We start from the raw sequence: 13528 nt of genomic DNA, 5'->3' as shown, positions 1-13528 counted from the left end.
TTGACTTTTGAACTTGTAAGTTTGTTCCCTTAAAAGCCACCATTAGTGCTCTCCCATCTCCTAAGCACTCCCTTATTGTTTGCACATTATTTACAGTAGACAAGATAAGAAAACAACTGTGTCTATAACAGAGGAATGACTTTTGAACAATATAGATGAAGATCTAGGGTCTCATGTGAGGTAAAATAAGCCAGATAGAAAGAGACAAATACTGTTTGATGCCACTTACAAATGGAATCAGAAACAGCCAATGTCATAGAAATGGAACCTACAATGGTGGTTTCTAAGGGGTTGAAAATTGGGGAGACTTTTTTAGGGGTACACACTCACTTGCAACTCATAGCTAAGTTTATTCTAGAGATCTAGTGCATAGTTTAGTGATTAAAGACAATATTGTTTTATAAATCTCAAAGTTGTGGAGAGTTAATAGTTCTCAACATAATAATGATACTCTTGTAGAGGGATAGAGCTATGTTGGCAGTCACATTAATAATATTTCAATGTATTAAGCCAGGGTGCTATAAACCTAAATGTACACAGTCTTACATGTCAAGCACATTAAATTTTGTTTGTTTGGTTTTGAACCACACCAGACTTGTGATGAGGGATCACTCTTGGTGAGATCAGGGGACCATATGTCGTGCTGGCGATCAAACTCGGGTTGGCTGCCTGCAAGATAAGCACCCTGCCCACTCTACAGTCTCTCTAGCTCCACAATTTTTGTAAAGTCGATTTTAATAAAAACACTGTGATTTGCAAGGTTATCCATTATACCAAGTCCTGTTCCTTTGTCACTCTGCTTGCTGATGGCAGGGAATTTCTTGGACCTTGAGCACTTGATAAAGAAACAAAGAGAACTGAGGAGGAAAACCACTGCCCGTGGTGTTCCTCTTCTAGTAGCTGGTGGGGGGCATCCCCAGGGCAGGCGTGGCATTTCTGCTGTGCCTGGCATAGAAGGCGAGCTGGAGGAGGTGGGGGGATATAAACTAACAAAGTATGAGATTAATACCCAAGAATAGCTGAGATCAGCACCAGGAGGATTACTCCATAACTTAGAGGCCAGCCGGGTATCCTAGAGGAAAGGGCTATTCAGATAGAGAAGGGAGCACCAAATAAAGGATGTTTGGAGGATCCTCCCAGGAGGGGAGATGCATGTCGAAAGTAGAGTATGGACTGAACATGTTTGCCACTCAATGCCTCTTTTGCAGACCACAACACCCAAAAGGAGAGAGAGAACACAGGGGATTGCCCTGCCACAGAGACGGGGGGATGGGGGGATGGGGGTGGGAGGGATATTATCCATGGTGGTGGAAAATGGGCACAGGTGGAGGGATGGGTATCTGATCATTGTATAATTGAAACCAAAGCACAAAAAATTGTAAATCTACAACTTTAAAAAAAATAAAATAAAATAAAGGGAAAAAAAAAAAGACACAAAAAAAAAAAAAAAGAAAAAAGCCAAAACCTAATTCTAGTGCATTTGCACAAAAAAGCCAAGTGAGAGCCATGAATTAAACTGATCTTCTCTCTTCACCAACCTCAGGTTAGAAGTAGCCATAGAAAGGATCATGGCAGCAGACACTATTTTCCTTTTTGTTGTAGGCAGACTGGTAAGAGAATTTGGGAATGTGCTTTGGGCAAATAATACATTTTAAAATGAAGAGATTATCTAGCCCTGAAGGAACCCAAGGACAGGAAGACCTCTTTGAAATACAAACCCTGAGCTTTTTCAAGAGGAGAAACTGAGACACTATAGGAGATGGAGAAATCCAAGGTTCCATCCAGAGAAGGGTGGAGCCCTCAGAAAAGGGGCAGCTGCAGAGGAATCTGTGAGATTAAAAAGACACTGTCAGCAGTTCAAAGGCCGCAATTTCCAGATGATTAACAGTGCAAGGCTTTTCTGTGACAGCACTGAGGTTGGCCGCCTGCAAGATAAGCACCCTACTCAGTGTATTATTGCTCTAGCTCCAAAATTTTTTAAAAATAAATTTTTATTAAATGCACCGTGATCTACAAAGTTGTTCATTATACAGTTGTTTCAAATATTTAGTGTTTCATCACCACCAGTGTGTTCTTCCTCCACAAATATCCCTAGTTTCTCTCCCAATTTTTCCCCTTAGGCACATAACAAATTTACATTATGTTGCTTATTCCAAATAAAAAAACTTAACAGATGGCAAATAGAATGATCAGAAAATAAAACAGTAAGAGCTAATTTGTGATTACTGTATGAATTTGACCTATGTAAATACAAGAATCAAAATCATTTAATACAATGTAATAAAATGCCTATTCTCATTTCCATGTGTCTGTTTCCAACTATGGAATCTACAGTATCACTGTATCACTATATTACTGTCCTCCCGTTGTTTATTGATTTGCTCAAGCAGGTGCCAGTAATGTCTCCATTCGTCTCTGACATGTGCTAGTGTAGCCCGATGGCATACTGGGGCTCTTTCAGGGTCAGGGGTATGAGGACCATCATTGCTACTATTTTTGACATATGGAGTATGCCATGGGTAGCTTGCCAGTCTCTGCCATGGGGGTAGGATACTCTCAGTAGCTTGCCGGGCTCTCTGAGAGGGATGGAGACTTTTGGGGTAGCCTCTAATCACCTTTACAAGTGTTCCCAGTCAGGCATGTATGCGGGAAGGATACATACTTTCAGTAGCTCACTGGGTTCTCTGAGAGCGAAAACTAAACAATAAAAGGTCTAGCATCCGTGGCTGCACGCTTCTGGGAGCTTGGTTTTATAGTCTCCGGATCTTGGCCGTTGGTGGGATTACACGGCAGTTGGTGGGCACAACTGTCTAGCTACTGGAAGATGGGGGATCTGGGTGGACGAGGCCCAGTTCTGATCTGAGCAGGCTTGGAGATTGTAGCCCCAGGTCCTATACACCTGGGTTCCTCTGCCAGTTCCTTCATGCATGAGGCTCAACCGAGCATGTGGAGAGTGGTCTCAGCATGGCTGTGGCTGGGCCCTGGAGGTCTTCAGTTGCCAGGGCTCTGCTCGGGCCGGTAGGGAAACTCAACCCGCCCCACTCCAAAGGGCCCCGGTGATGATAGCCAGGTGCGGGGGCAGGAGAGTCTGCATTGTTCTCTTCCAGAAGCTTGGTTTTATAGTCTCTGGATCTTAACCGTTGGTGGGATTACAGGGCAGTTGGTGAGCGCAACTGTCTAGCTACTGGAATCTAAAGTATATTACATTAAATTTTACTTTTTACATGGATCTCACTATGGTAATAATCATCTCTCACCTGTCATTAATAAAACCTTTCATGTAATTCTGTGTTAATATATTTTTTAGTTCGCATGGAATATGTAAAGCCTACATATGTAAATTTTCCCCTACACTTTATGTAAACACTGTAGTTTACAAAGTTGTTCATGTTGGTTCGTTACAGGCATTGAACATTCCAACACAATACCATCACCATTATACTTTTCCTCCACCACTGTCTCCAATTTTCCCAACCACCCCTTAAGCCTGTCCCCATAGCAGGCCCTCAACGATTTATTTTATATTGCTTTTTATCAATAATTTGCTAACAATGATAACAAATATTTCTTTAGCAGAAAATTAGTATAAATTGTTGTATCTCACCATGGAGACATTAACTCCTTGTATGAGAGATTATTAAGATGTTATTTCAGCTTAAGTCTTTTATGTTTATGTTTTATTAATTGAGATTGATTGCCTTCTATGTTACATCCCATCCAATCTGGTGGGCTATTACTGGTTCATCTGTGTTGTGGAGTTTGAGATGTCATTCGCATTCAAGGCTGCTCACTCCAGGAAGTTCGGAATTTTTAATAGGGTGGTGCGACTGGAGTTAAATTTTTAACTGGGTGGTGGCTTTAGGGTGTGTAAGTGACTTCTGGGGCTTATGGAAGTACAGGAAGCGGGGCAGAAGTAGCCCATCCTGACTCTGAGAAAGCCTGGAAGATCTCAGTCACAAAACCCGCATGCGTGAGTTTTTCAGCAGACTAATTTCTCTATGAGGTTGAGTCCCAAGACAATGGAGTCCCGTAGGGAGCATGGTGGCTATTTTGAAGTGTGGGAGCAAGCGCGGGCTAGGGTTCTGTTTGGGTGGGTCAGCCCAGGACTCACCCCTCCTTCCAGGGTACCATGGACATCTCAATCATGTGTGAGTGTCTGGAAAAAATATCTTTTGTGTCTTGTTGTTCTCTTGAGATTTACTTATGAATCTCTGGAGCATGGTCTTACACGAGCTTACCTCTTGTTTTAGCTAATTGTTTTACCTACTTGTTTTAGTTTTACCATTAACATTTAAATTTGTCACATAGGTAAGCTATGATTATTGTTTGAATTTATTGCTTTCAAAATATGCACCCAGAATAATATGCGTGGAATCTGTTATAAATTTTAATGTTACTGAGAATTAATTGGACACACTTGTGTGATTTCCTTTAAATAAAGCTGAGTTGTATAACTTAGAAATGCTGTGTGGTCTAAATATTCTGTTAAAAAGTCTGTGAAATTATAAAGCTTATTAGGGGTTGAAAGGTACTTGAGAGCAGAAATGTTATCTCTCAGTTTCTTAAGTTTCTGACCAGTTTTTTTTTTAATTGAATCACTGTGAGCTACAGTTACAAAGCTTTCACGTTTGAGTTCCGGTCATACAATGATCAAATACCCATCTCTCCACCAGTGCACATTTTCCACCACCAATGTCCCCAGTATCCCCCACGTGCCTCTATGGCAATTTCTCCCACACTCTCTACTTTTCAGCATTATGGTTTTCTTGAATTTTTCCACCACCATTCAAACCTGCCTGCCAGCAGCAGCTGCTAGATACTTTATTTTCTATTGCTTATTATGAATAACACGAGCGGTCACATGACCACAAAAGCAACCACACACTTCTGGAATTCTAAAATTGTAAATGGTTGGGTGCAGAGACATCTCTGTAGGGAGCTAATACATTTTGAGATTCATTTGGGAGTCTCTGAATCAAGACTGTCCATGCACTGAGATGGCACCTGGAGGCAGATCGTGGGCATGACAGCCAGGATCCCAAGCAGGCAGGGAGACTGGGAGGGACAGCCCATCTCAGCTACTGCCATGTGGCCTGGAGTCTTAGTCCTGGAATCCGCATACCTGGGTTTTGCTTCTGGAAACTCGTGGCCGTAGGGGTTTCATCTGGAGCGGGCAGAGAGGGCATGTCTCTTCTGTCTGAAGTGCCCCAGTAGAATTGGCTCAGTAAGAGGTCCGGAAAGATCTCCGGTGACCTGTTGCCTGACCAGTTCTTTCTGTAGTATAGGAGACCATGTCATGTAAAGAAGTAGGGTTTGGTCAGTCCAGGCTAGGGACCTATAAAAGGAAATAGATATCTCTTAAAAGAAAAATACAGAGAAATTAGAAGTATAGAAACAAAACAAAAATTAAGCTGACAAAGGTATAAAAAGAATTAAGAATAATAAGAGAAATATAGGAGATCTAAATATCACAGTCAAATACTATTTTCCTTTGGAAGCATCAAGATTACACAAAAATACTGTAGGCTATATATATATACATATATATATATATATATATATATATCTCAGCACACAAGTCTCAACCTTTAACAACATGCTACTAATCTCTAATAGAAGGGCTTAATGGCTCCTGGGTGAAATACAACAATCTTCACACATTTTTCTCTAAGAAAACTTTTTTTGGATCATTTTTAGTGGATTATTCATAACAAGAAATACAAAATAAATTACTTAGGTTCTGCTTTGGGGGCAGGGTTTGGGGTTTGGGATGTAAACACTTGAAATATGGCTATGGCAAGGTGTAATTGTGGTGAAATTGATGTTCAAATATTATATATCACGGTATATATATATCACAGTCCCCCTGTTGTTCACCGATTTTGCTCGAGCGGGCCCAGTAATGCCTCCATCATGAGACTTGTTGTTATTGTGTTTGGCATATCGAGTACGTCACGGGTAGCTTGCCAGGCTCTGCCGTCCACGGTTCAAATATTAAATGTAATCAATTATTGTGAACAACTTTATAAAAATAAAATTAAAAATACTGTAGGACCTCAATATGTGGATTACGTTTTTATGCTAATAATTTTCTTAGGTAATTAATTTTAAGTAAAGGTAAAGGTAAAGGCCCTCCCGTTGATTGTCGATTTGCTCGAGCGGGCCCAGGAACGTCTCCATTGGAGATTTTGTTGTTACTGTGTTTGGCGTATCGAATACTCTTGGTAGCTTGCCCGGCTCTCCAAGAGGGACTGAGGAATCGAACTCGGGTCGGCCATGTTGGCCGCTTGTAAGGCGAAAGCCCTACCGCTGTGCTATCGCTCCAGCCCCATTCAACATAGTAATATCCATTCACTAAACAAACTTAGCAGTTTACAAAGAAACAATCTTTAATCTGATAAGCAACTATAAAAAGCAGTGAGATAGTATCATAAAAATAATATTCAATGAAATCATTTGAGGAAAAGGGTACCAATGTAAAATTAAAATGTCCACCATTCAGGAAAAAATCTGTACTCAGAAGCTAATATAATGTACAAAATAATCTTGTACAAGTAAGTGATTCAACAAGATATGGGGCCCAAGAACTCAATATAGTAATTACTTTTAAAATTATTCTAATATTATTGCTATATTTAAACTTGTAATCATATACTTTATATATATTCTAGCCTCTGACTTAACAGTTTGCTTAGACAAATGTATTCACCCATGTTTGTTTGTGAATATAGAAAAGATTTCTTTTAGCTTGCATCAGACAGAAATATTTATCTCAGAGGACTGAACTCACCTTGCTGGTGAAATCGGCCATTTCTACATTCAGACTCCTTCACCAGACAACCGAACGGCAGCTGTCATTTGAGAAAATGAAGGTTTTCTCAAATATTCAAATTTAGTGGGGTGACACAAAAGCAGACTTCTGAGTAGATGGTTACTATTTTTTACTGTTTTTGGACCATTCCTGGTGGTAGTTTATGATAACAGTAATTAAATTCTTCAGGAATGTCTTCTTACCTTTCAATCTTTTCTAATTTTCTTTCTTTTCTATTTGGAGATATTCAATCCTGTATTATCTATTATATGTGCCATAAATATGTATTTATGCACTGTACTTTTGTCTTTAGTAATTTTACTCATCCCTGGCTTCACATGTTTTTCTCCACAGAATAAGCAAATTAGTCCTCCACTCCACCTCTTTATTTTGTCTCCGGAAGAGATCCCTGCAGAATTTAATTCCTTTTCACTAGATAACTGATCTACTTCCCAAGCTTTAAAAAGGTTTGTATTGTGACATATATAAAAGATAAAATTGACATCTTCAGGGGCTGGAGCGATAGCACAGTGGGTACAGCATTTGCCTTGCACGTGACTGACCCGGGTTGGATTCCCAGCATCCCATGTGGTCCCCTGGAGCACCACCAGAGTAATTCCTGAGTGTAAAGCCAGGAATAACCCCTGAATATCACCAGATGTGATCCAAAAAGCAAAAAAAAAAAAAATTGGCATCTTTGTTCTTATGTGTTCAGCGATGTTAACTACAGTGATGATGTCGTGCAACCAACTGCCTTCCAACTTCCTCTCCCCTTCCTTCTGCAGGGTAGAGACTGCTCTGTAAATAATGCACATGCTTTTCCCCCTTCTCTCCAGGAACCTGCAACCACAACTCTGTTCTGTTTCTAAGATTCCAGCTACTTATTAGAGTTCCTGCTAAACTGATTCAATATGTGTTTCTCTATTTCTCACTGATTTGTTCACTTAGCAGCATGTCTTTAGTGTTCACCATGTGTCAGAATTTTCTGAAAAGCTCAGTAGTGCTCTGTTTTATGTCTATACAGCATTCTGCTACTTCCTCTTCTACCACTAGACACTTGTGTTGCTTCTTCTATGCTTGTGCTACTGTGATTAATGCTGTGTGCTTGGTTGTAATATCTCTTTTTGACTCTTTTCAGTCTTTTGGGCATCTAACCTGAAGTCAAACAGCTGTACTATATGATAATCTTATTCTAGTTTTTGTTTTTAGAATTTCATTTTAAATTACCACTATTATTATTATTATCATTAATTTGTATTTGGGAGATATGGGTCCTGGAAGGAAGTCAGACCAGAAGGGTCCGTATTTAGAGGAGATGCAGAAACACTGACAGATATGGTGTCAGAGTATGTAGCTGGTCTGGTATGTTTTCTACTGAATAAACCTTCCTTACGTGGGAGTCAACAGGATCAGTGCTTAATGGTGTGTCTGGACATCAAGTCGTGGGCATATGTCAGGATGGAGGTGCCTGCAATTCTTGGTCATGCCGTGACCTGGAAGTACTGTGTCACCTGCTCCCAGGCTGCTGTCTTTCCCATCGGCTTTGTGAGGGTCCAGCTCTGACTCCAGGCTTTCTGTTTGTTCCCTTTTGACTTACTTGTGCTTTATTGACCTCTCCACCTATGAGCCCTTGGGGCTAATATTTTCCCCTCTCTCTTTGTTTATGAGCACTGAGGCTAGTAATGTGTATGGATTTGGTTTTATACATAATTAGGTGGTGGTGGCAGGAGTGGAAAGGGGGGTTGGACTACACCTGGTGGTGCTTAGGGCTTATTGCTGGCTCTGTGCTCAAGGATCACTCCAGGAAGTACTCTGGGGGACCATATGCGATGCTGGAGAACAAACTGGGGTCAGCTACACAGCCTTATCCTGGTTCTATCTCTCTGATCGTACAAATTTGGGTTTAAGATAAACTGCTCTTTAGTCATCGTATGACCGTTAACAAATGAACTTTTCTTGGGTCCATTTATTTACAAATGCAAATTATTTCATAAGAGATAAGTAAAAGGGATGCTGCTGTGTGTGTGTGTGTGTGTGTGTGTGTGTGTTTTATGATTAAAATCAGTTCTTTTATTGAGGGAGAGAAGTTACTCCAGTGTTCCCTGGTGGAGAGAAAGGGGGAAAGTGGGAAGTCAAGTTTGCTGGTGAGAACTGAAGGCTCTGTAAACATTGTCAGAATCCAGGCTTTTCTGGATCTTTCCATGCCTTGTGTCTACGGATCGGCAAAGGGTTCTAGAGGCCAAATGAGAGGATTCTTTCAGCTGTCAACCAAGAGTCTTTAGGTCTTCTCTCAGCCAAGGCAACCAGTGAAAATAGAATTTATTTTTCAGAATCCTCTGGGGAATTAAACAGTCTCTTTCGCATCGCATTACCATGCTCCCTGCTCTTGATCCTCTTTTCCATCTACTCTTTCTTCAAGCATTTTTCTCATCTCTCAATCAAGATCATTGCAATGACCAAAACATTTCAGAGAGCCGTGATTTTTGTGACATTCCTCAAGCAAGTTTATCAAGATGTTGCACTCTTCAGTTGTGCAAGTGTGGAGATAAGTCAGGATGCATCCTTAGGAGGAGGTGACGGACCCCAGCAGAACAACCTAGACGGGGGCCAGCCCAGGAGCCTGCAGCAGAGTCAGGGTGACCCGCCCAGCCCGGCGGAGACGAGGCTCAGGGCGCATGCGCGGGCATGCCCCAGTATGGCGGCCGCGAGGGCCCGCGGCGGCTCTGCTGGAACATAGTTTTGAGAAAATTAAATGTGGGGAACGTTAGCCAATTAAAAATTATTATGATAATTCAGATGATATGCTTATAATAGTGTAAATACCATTTATGGTTTTAATGGATAGTTAGAACAGTTCCCTGGAAGCCACTGCCCAGTCCCCACCTCATATGATACTTCTAGTCTGTCGCTTCGTTCCCCCCCTACATCCCTTGCCTGGTGATTGCAGTATAATACTTATAAACATGTATATGTATGTGCATATATGTATATGTATATGTATATGTATATGTATATGTATATTCCACGATTGTTAAGTAGATTGAGTAAATGATAGAACTTTGTAGACCAGCATTACTCAACAAGGGATCAAATAACTCCTAGGGGCCCCTCCAGGATGTTACAAGGGGAACACAGGTTAAAATCATATAAATGGGTGATTTTTGCCTCTAGTCTTGTGACAAGGTTAGAATACCATCTGATAGAACGGGGTGCCACAAGAAGAAACAAGGTCCGAAGGGAGTTGTAGTCAGTGAAAGGGTGAGAAACAATGATTTGGGCCACTGGTTTTGTTCACTCGTTCTGGAGATTACTAAGGTAGTTTGTCAGCTCTGAATATTAAAGTATTTTTCTCTTCCATCAAATTTTACTTTTTTAGTTTTAGTCTCATTGATCTATCAAGAGGTGATAAGGCAGTGCTGAAGTTTCTGACTACGATTTTGTTGCTAACAGTGTCCTCCTTGAAGTCTATTAGCAGTTGTTTTAAGCATTTTGCTGACCCCCTTGGGCACGTGTAAATTTAGGAGTGTAATTTCTTCCTGATGTACATATTTCTTGATTATTGTGAAATTAAATAAATAAATAAATAAATAAATAAATAAAATAAAACCAAGCTCCCGGAAGCGTGCGGCCACATTTGTGGCCTTGCGACCTCTTACTCTCAAGTTCTTGCTCTCAGAGAACCCAGCAGGCTACTGAGAGTATCATTCTCGCATATATTACTGACTCGGAACACCTGTAAAGGTGATTAGAGGCTGCCCCCAAAGCATCCATTGCTCTCGGAGAGCCTGGCAAGCTACTGAGAGTATCCCGTATGGCAGAGTCTGGAAAGCCACCTGTGGCATACTCAATATGCCAAAAACAATAACAATGATGGTCCTCATTCCTCTGACCCTTAAAGAGCCCCCAATATGTCATTGGGCTACACTAGCATGTGACAGGGATGAATGGAGACGATACTGGGACCGCTCGAGCAAATTGATGAACAATGGGGTGATAGTGATTGTGAAATGGCCTTTATTGTCACTTCTTATCTTTTTCATCCTAAAATTTATGTTGTCAGATGCTAGTATGGCTACCCTGGCTTTTTTGAAGAAATTGGTTGCTTGAAATTTCGTTTTCCTTCCTTGACCTTGAGTCTATTTTTACTACGACTGTTTGTGTTTTGCTTATAGACAGCAGAATGATAGATTTAGATTTTTAATCCATTTTTCAGCTCTGTGACTCTTTATTGGTGCACTTAAACCATTGACGATGAGAGAGAATATTTTCATTGGGTTTTGTGTCAACATTCTGTAGAAGATTGTTGTATTTTGGGGTTTTATTTTGTGTTACACTAGCCCCTTCAGTTTTTCATTTAAGGTTTAAATCTACAAAATTCCTGAGCTGTTATTAATTCATGAAGTAGTATATCATTCAAATCTGAATGAGAGTCTAGCTGGATACAGTATTCTGAGGAAATCATTTCATTGAGTTTTTTTTTAACTATATCCCAATATCTTTGGACCCGGAGGGTTTTGTCTGATAAGTCTGCTGAAAATCTAAAAAGTTCTCCTTTGTATGTGATTTCTTCTTTGATCTTGCTGCTTTCAGTATTGTGTCTCTATCTTTGCTATTTGTCGTTCTCATTATGTTTCTTTGATTCGTTTTATTAGGGTCTTTTTTAGCTGGTACCCTTCGGGCTTCTTGGATCTGGAAGCCTGCATTCTCCAGCTCTGGGAATTTCTCAGTAGTGATGTCATTAACAGTTACTACCAATATTGGTAGTAATTGGGCTTGCCTCCCTATTCTGGTACTCAGATGATTTTTATGTTATGCCTCTTGAACTCATTCCATATATCTCTTACTCACCATTGAGCTATTTTGAAGTCTTTTTACCATATTCTGTTATTGCCTTTATGTTTTCTGGAGCACATCTTCAAGCTCACTGATTCTGTCTTCAACAGTTGCCATTCTACTGTTGAGGGCATCCCCTGAGTTTTTTATTTCATCTACCAAAATTTTTATTAGTGACTAATCTTTTTGTAGCTTTTTTTAAATTTATGCTCTCATTTCTTTCTGTATTATATTGACTGCCCCTTCCACCATTTCTTTCATATCCTCTCTATTTTATTGGGCTGGGCGATAGCACAGCGGGTAGGGCATCTGCCTTGCAGGCAGCCAACATGGCCGACCCGAGTTCGATTCCTCTGCCCCTCTCAGAGAGCCCGGCAAGCTACCGAGAGTATTTGATATGCCAGACACAGTAACAACAAAGTCTCCAATGGAGACGTTACTGGGCCCGCTCGAGCAAATCGATGATCAACAGGAGGGCCTTTACCTCTCTATTTTATTGGATGTCCATTCCACTATTTCTTTGAGCTCAATAACATCCTCTTAGCTTCACCTCAGAATTCTTTATCAGAGAGATTCTTAATGTGGGTATTCCCTGTTGAGGCTTCAGCTTGGTCAATAGTGTTCTCTTCTTCCCCCTTCAAGTATAGTATCTTCCTCTTTCAAGTATAGTACTTTGGTGCTCCTGTGCGAATTATGTGGGACCTCTAACACTGATCCAGGCAATATTTTCTTTTAAATTAGGTTTGTACAGATTCTTGTGTTTACAGTTATTTTGTTGAATTTTGATTGGAATAGAATGGCAGACTACTGGCTTAATGCAGCTGGGGTAGCCAGGCTTTAGTCATAAGAGTTCTGTAAAGGAAGCTGAGATATGGGTCCAGTGCGGCATGAAAGGGAAATTAATTGTCAGATGCATGATCTGCAGCAACCCAAGAGGTCATGCCCCCTGCCACAGGTATACCTGGAGGGAAGGGTCCCTGTGTTGGTGCAGATCCTGGTTTACAATTCAAGTCTCACTTCTAGAACACTTGTAAAACCGCAGGTGTCTGCTCTCACATAGTTGCTCATTTGGGCCATGACATGTTTTTTAAAACTATTTTTGACAAGAAACTCGTGTGGAAATTTGAGTCAGATTAGGAGCGTTGAACGGGTTCTGAGATACTGTTTTCATTAGCACAGTGCTGCTGCACATTCCTTCAGTGCAACCTGAATATTAAGATGGAACTTTGTTGCTGAAATTCTGCTCGGAGCTCTACTTCTCACTTTTTTCCTACTCACTGCTGTACCTGAAAAATTTTTCTTCCTACACTCTGGGCTCCCGGTGTGTGCTTGTTTCTGCTGCTGCTTGTTAGCTGTGAGTATGCAGCGGTCTGTGCACAGGTGAGATGTCCAAGTAGGATCCAAGCTCCGCACACCTGTTTTCTCAGAGTATCAGGACTTGTTGTCCTTGTGATCCTTCTTTCCTCTGCATGCCCTTAGATTCTACCTTTCCCTGCCCCGGTAAGTGGGTAAGCGGTGAGTCCTAGAGTTTCTTCCCTCAAGTCAGTTTAGCAGTGTTCTCTTGTTTTTACCCTTTGGTATTTTGTCTTAGTCTACATCCCTGTGGCGCTGGTTAGGGCCTTTCTCCAGTTAGATGTCATGAAGAGAGAATATTCCTGGTAGGACTCTGTAGTGAAGGTGGCTGCCCTTACCAGAGTTTCGTAAAAGAAAGATTTCATTGGGGCTGCCCAGATTTCTTAAGAGTTCCCAGCAAAGGACACCACGAAGTGTTTGTAGTTGAGGGTGAACTGAACTTGCATTTGTATCTCTAACACTATTTCTATCTTGCATTACTAATATAATCCTTGCAATTTTAGTGTCCTATTCTACCTACCTTATATCTCT

General features: G+C 40.9%; 1 pseudogene; it reads right to left on the bottom strand.

Moving 5' to 3' along the window:
* Positions 1–9130: 9130 nt before the first annotated feature.
* On the bottom strand, positions 9131–9372 carry LOC130031191 (COX assembly mitochondrial protein 2 homolog; annotated as a pseudogene).
* Between the last annotated feature and the right edge of the window lie 4156 nt (positions 9373–13528).

This window comes from Sorex fumeus, unplaced genomic scaffold (genome assembly GCF_029834395.1).
Source record: "Sorex fumeus unplaced genomic scaffold, SorFum_2.1 ptg000046l, whole genome shotgun sequence".
Lineage (NCBI taxonomy): Eukaryota > Metazoa > Chordata > Mammalia > Eulipotyphla > Soricidae > Sorex > Sorex fumeus.
Note: the sequence above shows the minus strand (reverse complement) of the source record. Positions and strands in the feature narration are given on the sequence as shown.